At 53.6% G+C, this 8,470-nt stretch overlaps 2 pseudogenes; both read left to right on the top strand.

Annotated features, from left to right (window-relative positions):
- Positions 1-4,179: 4,179 nt before the first annotated feature.
- Positions 4,180-5,453, top strand: LOC112899189 (annotated as a pseudogene).
- Positions 5,454-5,916: 463 nt separating this feature from the next.
- On the top strand, positions 5,917-8,107 carry LOC112899187 (annotated as a pseudogene).
- The last annotated feature ends 363 nt before the right edge of the window (positions 8,108-8,470 follow it).

Here is an 8,470-nt window from a genome sequence, read left to right on the forward strand (position 1 = left end):
CATTTTCTGACTGAATATTGGGAAGAAAAAAAACCAGTATGATCTGTAAATTTTATAAAGACGAGAAAGAGTTTATGTACGCAAGGACTTAAAAAAAGGCTACAATAGTTTACATGGATGAAAGCTATGTACAATCAATCCATGGAACAAATAGAAGGATGGCGCTCCTCTTTGTCCTAGGTAAATGCAGGATAAATTGAGCCATCCTACTCCAAGCTCCAAGGTTCAGGTATTTTTCCATCAAACTTCAATACATTACCTTGTGCTGAAGGAAAGTTTGGCTCAGCAGCATCAATCAAAGAGGAGCCTCTTGATTGAACCTTGGAACGCATCAGTGGACCAAAGAGTTAAATCTTCTCTACATGTTCTAGAGATCATCAAGTTTGTTTCATCCTCATGCCTGAAGACTTTGGCATTCCTGCATTTACATAGAATGCAGGTTAAAACTGTGCTGCTGACTCTCGAACTATTCTCCAGGATTCAGATGGGGGTGAGCACCAATGTCTTCATAGACCCTCCTAGCGGCCCAGAAGTCTGAACTCCGAAAGACACAGATGCAGAATTGAGTTGTCACATAAAGTATTTGTGTTTGGTACATAGCAACAACGTTTGAATGGTTACTTGGAAACTCACTGAAGGTACAATGATACGTGACAGTCCTCTGTGTCAATTGCCCGAGCAGAGATGCAGTAGCCAGTTCGTTCACTTGCCCAGCTTTTCAGTGTGGGATTGGTGTCTGCGTTTCAGAGCTTCTCCTCAATGTGAAGTGAAATATAGGATCGGTGCGAAATGGTACGCGCTGGGAAATGCTAGAAATTTGTTGCCGGCGTCCCGCAAACGGGGAGGATCGGGAGAGAGAATCCTCGACCTTCAGTCAGGCTTGCCCGCAACGCGACTTGACTCTGCCCGGCCTCAACCTTGAGAGATAGCCACCGCCATCTGCGCGGGGCAGGGCCAGGCCCTGTGCAAGTGCAGCGGCGCTAGTACGTCGAAGGGGGTAGCCTTCCGTGCGGCGAGATGACCGGGCATTCTTATGCAAACTTCCAGGCGTCCCGCCGGAGGGAGAAAGCGCGGCGGCCGTGGCGCCATGGCTTCGCGCGCCCGGCCAGGGAGGGGGAGGACGGTATCTTAAGTACCGTCCAGCGTCCAGGGCGGATGGTATTCCATTTACCGTCCAGGGTCGAGATCATCTTGGCGGTTAAATCCAAAACGGACGGTCGTTAGACTGTACTCATGATCCAGGCGTGCCGCTGAGCCGCGGAAGCGTGCTGCGGATCCAGGCGGCGGCGAAGGCGGATGCCGCTCGGATCGATATCGGAGAGGAGGAAGACGGACGCCTGTACTCATGATCAGAGATTAGCTTCGCGTGTTTTTTTCTTTTTGAGCTCAATACTGGAGAAAACTGCCAAGGACGCTGTACTCTGAATTCGGATGAGTTAGTGACGTGTGCCTTGATGCGTCATCAGAACGAGCGTTACTCTGCAGTTCGAACAATTCATTCATTCAACTACTAATAGTCCTACTAGAAATTAAGTCGGCAGTTTCTGATTGTTTGTTGAGCTCCGCTGAACGTCTATCCATCAGCTAAGCAAAGTGCTGGCAGCTACTGATAACTGACGTGATAGTATGATACGGATCGCCTTGCTCATTTTCCGTGATAGCCCTATCACGTGTCAGTATTCCACTGCCACCAATGAGTGCGGCCAGGTTATAGGGATGCAAATCGTGGCCGTGAAGGTACAATTAAAACGGCAGGTAAAATGGAACTAGAAAAAATAACCGGAGATCAGATGTGAACTTCTTAACGTATGAATGGTTAACAATTGTCATATTTAACAATCACATGATCACCTATCAACTTTACTCAGTTTCAGGTAGAACGACAGAGTTCTAGCTTCGTAGAGATTCAGGTATAATATACATGCAAAATATAATGGAAATGTAACCGTATGTTTATTTTTGAAGGTGTCTCCACAAAAGGGCAGCATCTACTTTTCAATATGGAATGATCAAATTTGGTCGAACACTCATTTTTAGAAAACATTGCAACTTCTTAATGAGCATTGATCTCTCAGCAAACCAATTAAACTGGTGAGATTAATATTTCTATTTTTAGAATGGTTTTGCGAAAACCATCGGCCCATGTTCTCCAATCTTACCATTTCTCTGTAATAAATCAACTTCAACATTCCAGTCTGGGATACGCAGGCGGTTTGTAAGATTCAGTTTCAGTTACAGCATTACAGCAACGACCCATCCGACTTGTAATGATACGATGATCACAATGTAAAATTGGGCGCCGTCAGCGCTACTGCAGATGATAGGAGTGACTTGCCTGCAACTGGGAAGAAGACGGTGGCTGTGGTTGTCCCGGAGGAGGACGCTCTGAGGCGGCGAGGTCCTCTCACCATCAGTTTCGTGTGTGGGCGGCCGTACTCTCTCGAAGTCCCATCCAGAACGCTCGATCGACCGCCCGCGAGATCGTGCGCGCCGCTTCCCCTCACCACTCACCGGCTCCATTGCCCCAGCCAGCCGGCGGCGCTGACAGCGGACGGGAGCGCCGCGGCAGGAGATAAAGGCGCCGGCGCGCCCTGTCGCCAGGGAGTCCCTGACCATCAGACACGCCGCCACCGGCGCGCGGCGCGGCGTGGCGTGGGCGGACAACCGTTTAACACGCACGCGCTGATGCCATCTCGACCGCCAGTGAGCGCCCACGGCGGAGGAAGCGCGGCGGCCATGGTGAGCGGCACCTGCTTGGGGTGGACGGTACTCGATTTACCGTCCGGGGTGGACGGTATTTCATTTACCGTCCCCGTGAAGGTAATCTTAGATCCAATCAGACGAACGTGGCCCGGAGTGCTATATGGGCCATTACCAATAGGCAGCCCAATAATCTCAGCCCACCCATTACCGCCGTCCGCGAAGATAACAGACAAGCCTGTAGAGCGACGCCGCTAGGAAGGTGATGGCCGTGCTACGACGGCAACGACCGGAGCTGCGCTCGGCGTCGGCGGAGACTTATGCTCCGGTACTGTGACGTGTGGCTCCGACACCTAATGCTCTCTTCGGGACTCTTCTCCTCCGTCGCCGGTCGCCTGTTGCGTTCTAATTGATTCCAAGATTAGGACAGAAAGCACATCGCAGCTTGCTTGAATGTAGCCGGAGCTCCTCAGCTCGACGTTGTCTTGATCTTGAAAACAAAATTTGTAAGGAAACATACCAAAATGGATCGGCGATGGCCTACAAACTCTGCAGTTTCTGAATCTGAGGTCCAATCAGTTTTCTAGTGAGATGCCTGAACGCCGTACTCTCTCGCAGTCTCACCCAGAACGCTATGCAGGCACCGCCGCCGGTGGCGCGGGCGGCGAACTGAAGATCCCGCAGCCGCGGCAAGGGGCGCCTGGTACGGGCGATCGGTAGTAGTGTGCGGGGTCTCGGGAGAAGAGTCACGGCGCGGTGAACGCTGTCTCCGTTGAGGCCCTCGCCATCAGCCGCCGCCGTCTGAGCGCGTCGGCGGCGCGGAACTGCTGTTCACGCGCATGCACCGGCCGCGCTCGCACACTCGGCGTCTCTCCACCGTGGTTCCACCTCCAATGTCTGGTGCGCGCGTCTTTCCTTGACGCCCAGCACGCCCGCATTGACGCCATCCTGACCACCGGCGAGCGCGACAGGCGTGGCGAGGGGCACAGGGACCTGGTTGGGGATGGACGTTTACTCCATTTACCGTCCAGGGTGGACGGTATTCGATGTACCGTCCAGGGTCAAGGTCATCCTGGCCGTTGAATCCAGAGTGTGCGGTCGAGATTCGATCTGACGAAGGTGAATGTGTGTTATGTGGGCCAATAGCCGGCCCAATCAGCTCAGCCCACTCGTTAGTCGTTACCGAGGTACTGAAGTGAATGAAGCTCAGGTCCGTCGTCGGCGTAGCACGGTCGTCACCTTCCTAGCACGGGCGTAGCCAACACATGGGGCTCTGCACGTGACCTCGGCGCCAAGCTGCCAACACATGGGACTCGGGTGGAGGAGCAGCCTGCCGCCCGGCTGCCGCAGCCACACGGACGGACTCACTCCATTGCTACTCGAAGAAACGGCACGCGGACCCTGCCCTGCACCCACCCGCGCGGGCGCAACGCGACGCACCAACGCAGCCGGAACGCGGGCAGAGACGACGACGCGGGCATGGCCTCGACGGGCACGGCGGCGGCGGCGGTGCCGGAGACGGAGGTGGCCCTGCGTTCCGGCGGCGCGAGGCCGATGCCGGCCGTCGGCGTGGGCACGGCGTCGCCGGACCCCGTGGCGCACGAGGCCACCAAGAGCGCGGTGCTGGCGGCCATCGAGGTCGGGTTCCGCCACCTCGACACCGCCTGCATGTACGGCACGGAGAGGCCGCTCGGCGAGGCCGTGGCCGAGGCGGTGCGCCGCGGGCTCGTCCGGTCCCGGGAGGAGCTGTTCGTGACGTCGAAGCTGTGGTGCACGCAGTGCCACCCGGATCTCGTGCTCCCGGCCCTCCGGCAGACCGTCGAGTAAGAGCATGATCTATCTCCTTTCCGCTAGCGAACACCTGAATTAACATCATCTCATCATGCATCTCCAACTAGTTCGTGATTATCTTCCCCCTCGTGCGAGAAGCAGGAATCTGCAGATGGAGTACGTGGACCTGTACCTGATCCACTGGCCGGTGTGCATGAAGCCGGGGCCGATCGCGTGGCCGACCAGGCGGGAGGACGCCGTGCCGTTCGACTTCGAGGGCGTGTGGCGGGCGATGGAGGGGTGCCAGCGGCTGGGGCTCGCCAGGGCGATCGGCGTCAGCAACTTCACCACCAGGCACCTCGACAGGGTCCTCGCCGCCACCATCCCTCCCGCGGTGAACCAGGTGGAGCTGAACCCGGCGTGTGGCAGCAGCGGACGCTGCGGGCGTACTGCGCCGGCAAGGGCGTCCACGTCGCGGCGTACTCGCCGCTGGGGGGACAGGACTGGTCGCGCGAGGGGGCGGGCAGCGCCGTGCTGGGGTCCGAGGTGCTCGCGGAGATAGCGCGGGCGAGAGGAAAGACCGTGGCGCAGGTTGGCGGCTACCCCGGCTTGACGTCGCCCATCGTGGCATCGTCTCGTCAATTCGTCATGCCTGACGCGAGTTGATCTGGAACTCTGGAAACTGCGGCGGCGACCTCCGCCGCCGCCTGCTTGCAACGGTAACCTTTTTAATATCCCTATTCCCTTCTCAGGTGTCGTTGAGGTGGATATACGAGCAGGGGGTGACATGGATCGTCAAGAGCTACAACAAGGAGAGGCTGAAGAAAAACCTCGACATCTTCGGCTGGGAGCTGACCGAAGAAGACCGGCAAAAGATTAGCAAGATCCCGCAGAGGAAGTTTCTCACGGCGACAGCCCTGTTCTCGCCGGAGGGCGAGTTCACGTCGGTTGATCTGTCGGAGACGGACATTGTAGAGGAATAGGGAGGCATCGAAGAAGAAAAATGGATAAAAAAAAGTCAAGCTTTCACCGTTCACTGATGTGATGATGCCCTTCAGTTCATCCTTCTGAAATCTGGTGAAGTTAGTCGTCCACAAGTGGATCTTGTTTCGGTGTCGAAGTATGAGCTTCCCGCGAGCAATGTCTGTTTGGCACTTGATCTGCGATGATGATGGGCTAGTACGTCTCTAGAACGCACGTGTTCGCAGGGCCCATTCAGCTGAGGACGGTTTGTTACCGTTCTAAACTGGGCCAGGCCTCCGGCAAACTCGAGCAACCGGGTGAAATTTCTTTTCTACTAACACAAGTACACAACAACTAGGCCAGACTCTGAAAATTGTTGGACTGGCAACCCATTTGCAATCTCCCAAGCGCACACGTGGCCTGGTAATCCAATCCTGCACGTATCTTTCACTTTCAGTATCGTTTGTTTTATATTAGCCCCGCGCGTCACTACTCGGATTGGACACACGCGGAGCACGGCGCCGGCCATGGCATCATCAGCAGGGAGCGTCGGCAACGGCTGCCCCGAGATCTCGGAGTTCCCGGCCGGCGCCACCGCCGGCCGGCCGGTGCCGGCGGTGGGGCTTGGCACGGCGTCGTTCCCGTTCGTGGAGGAAGACGTCAGGGCCGCCATCCTCGCCGCGCTGGAGCTCGGCTACCGTCACCTCGACACCGCCTCGCTCTACCGCTCCGAGCGGGCCGTCGGCGAGGCCGTGGCCGAAGCGGCGCGGCGCGGGGTCGTGGCGTCCAGGGAGGAGGTGTTCGTCACGACCAAGATGTGGTGCTCGCAGTGCCACCCGGACCTCGTGCTCCCTTCGCTCAGGGAGAGCTTGCAGTAAGGGTCTATTGAGCTTAAAATTTGCTTCCTCTTTCTTTTTTGGAGATTCGCTGTCAATCACTAGCTAGGATCCAGTCAACTTAAAATTAAATTGAAACTTAAAACCTAGTTTTTTGTAAACTTGAAACTAAATTTCAAAAACCTGTTAAAATTTCGGCTTTTGAAAGAATAGGCGAGAGCAATTTGAAACTTATGCAATCCAACCTAGCAATTCTGCAGTAGCTGGAAGCCTGGAAGTACCAAATAAACCAAAACTGGTGCTCTTTGGTGCCACTCAAGATTCTTACCTCTTCATCTGTAGGAACCTTCAAATGGAATATGTTGATCTGTACCTGGTTCATTGGCCAGTGGCTGCAAAGCCCGGCAAGCCCCAATTTCCAGTTAAAAGGTGAGGACATAGTGCCCATGGACCTGCGCGGCGTGTGGCGGGCGATGGAGGAATGCCACCGGCTTGGGCTTGCCAGAATGATTGGTGTCAGCAATTTCACGACAACAAAGTTGCAAGAGCTTCTTGCCATTGCTGAAATCCCCCCAGCGGTTAATCAGGTTTGTAACTTTGTATTGGTCAAGTGGATAATTAGTAGTTGCAGTTTCAGTAACCTTCGTTCTGTCAGCCATTGCTTTGAGGTTTTTGCAATCCTGTTTTATTGGTAGTAAGCGCGAAATATTACTCCATATGCAGTTGTCATTCACAGTACTGCTTTGATTCAGTTTACTTTTTTTTTGAAATAAAAGTAGGAGCGAGCACTGCTATTTCATTAAGTAAAGGAAGCAGGCCGAGTGACAGGTCTTATATTTTGCAAAATCGGGAAGGTTTGGAAACGATATCGTAAATATGAAGTCAACTGAAAATGACCTGAATCAAGAACGATTCAGAAGCATACCATATCATCTGGCATGTCAGCATTGGTATTTATGATCTTTGCAGGTTGAAATGAATCCGATTTGGCAGCAGAAACAGTTAATTGAGTTCTGCAAAGACAAGGGTATTCATGTGACTGCATATTCTCCCCTTGGAGGCCAAAGCATGTCAAATGCAGTACTACAGTCTGAAGTTCTAGAAGAGATTTCCAAGGCTAGAGGGAAATCGGTGGCTCAGGTTCGAACTATCTCTCTCTCTCCCCCCCTCTCCCTCTCAATGAATCTTGGTCAAAGTTTACCAATCGTTCTTAGTTCATATCCTATTTAAACATTTCCGAATTATTTCACATATTTAAATGGTGAAGGTAGTATCGATTCAATACGGTTAATATGCTGGAGTCCTCTGATTCTTTTTTTTTTCTGCGATGTTGGCACCTATAGCAGCATAACTAGTTTCCGTTCTCCCCCTAGATTTCTCTGAGGTGGATCTACGAGCAAGGCGCCAGCATGGTTGCCAAGAGCCTGAAACGGGAGAGGCTCAAGGAGAACATGGAGATCTTCGATTGGGAACTGGGTGATGAAGACCGTTTCAAGATCAGCCAGATACCCCAGCACAAGAGGGTCAGAGTGACTGGGATCCTCAGCCCAGAAGACGCCTCCGGCGTGGATCTTGCCGAGCTTGACATCGTTGAAATGTAGCTGAAATCTCCATTAGTTGCGGCCGTGTTCTGAAAATTTGGTGGTGCTGGTTGTTCGTTATGTCTGAAAGCAGGTAGAAATTTCTGCAAGGCCATACTGTCACTTGGAATTACCAGTGCACCTCGCAAAACAAAACGAAACTATGGCAGCACATTCATTGTCAAAATGGATGGACGTCTCGAATCACTCTGTGCTGCACTAGTGGCCGGAAACGATTCTGTTGTTTCACGGAAGAAACTGCCTGTTCTTCGAGTACCATGGAAAACCTGCATGCGCCAGGCATGCCAACCCGGGCACTGGAAATTAAAACCTGCCCGCGTGGCTTCGTCCAACCCACATATGGGCCTGAGAGGTGGAGATTTGTTCCGGCAGAATGCTTCCGTGTGCAGTCGCATTCTTTCTGAAGCTTCGATCACGTACTTCCATGGAGCCGTGATCGTGGCCTGAATGAAGAAGCGTTTGGCGAACTCTGTAGAAGCTACTGTACCACACAGATCGATGGTGTGCAGTCGCAGTCAAATTGACAAATGCTGTCGCAGGGTCACTTGGTGGTTAGGCGCTTCTTTCGCCTTCTTCCTTGGCTTGAAGGGTCTTGAGGAG

The sequence above is a fragment of the Panicum hallii genome, chromosome 7 (genome assembly GCF_002211085.1).
Source record: "Panicum hallii strain FIL2 chromosome 7, PHallii_v3.1, whole genome shotgun sequence".
Classification (NCBI taxonomy): domain Eukaryota; kingdom Viridiplantae; phylum Streptophyta; class Magnoliopsida; order Poales; family Poaceae; genus Panicum; species Panicum hallii.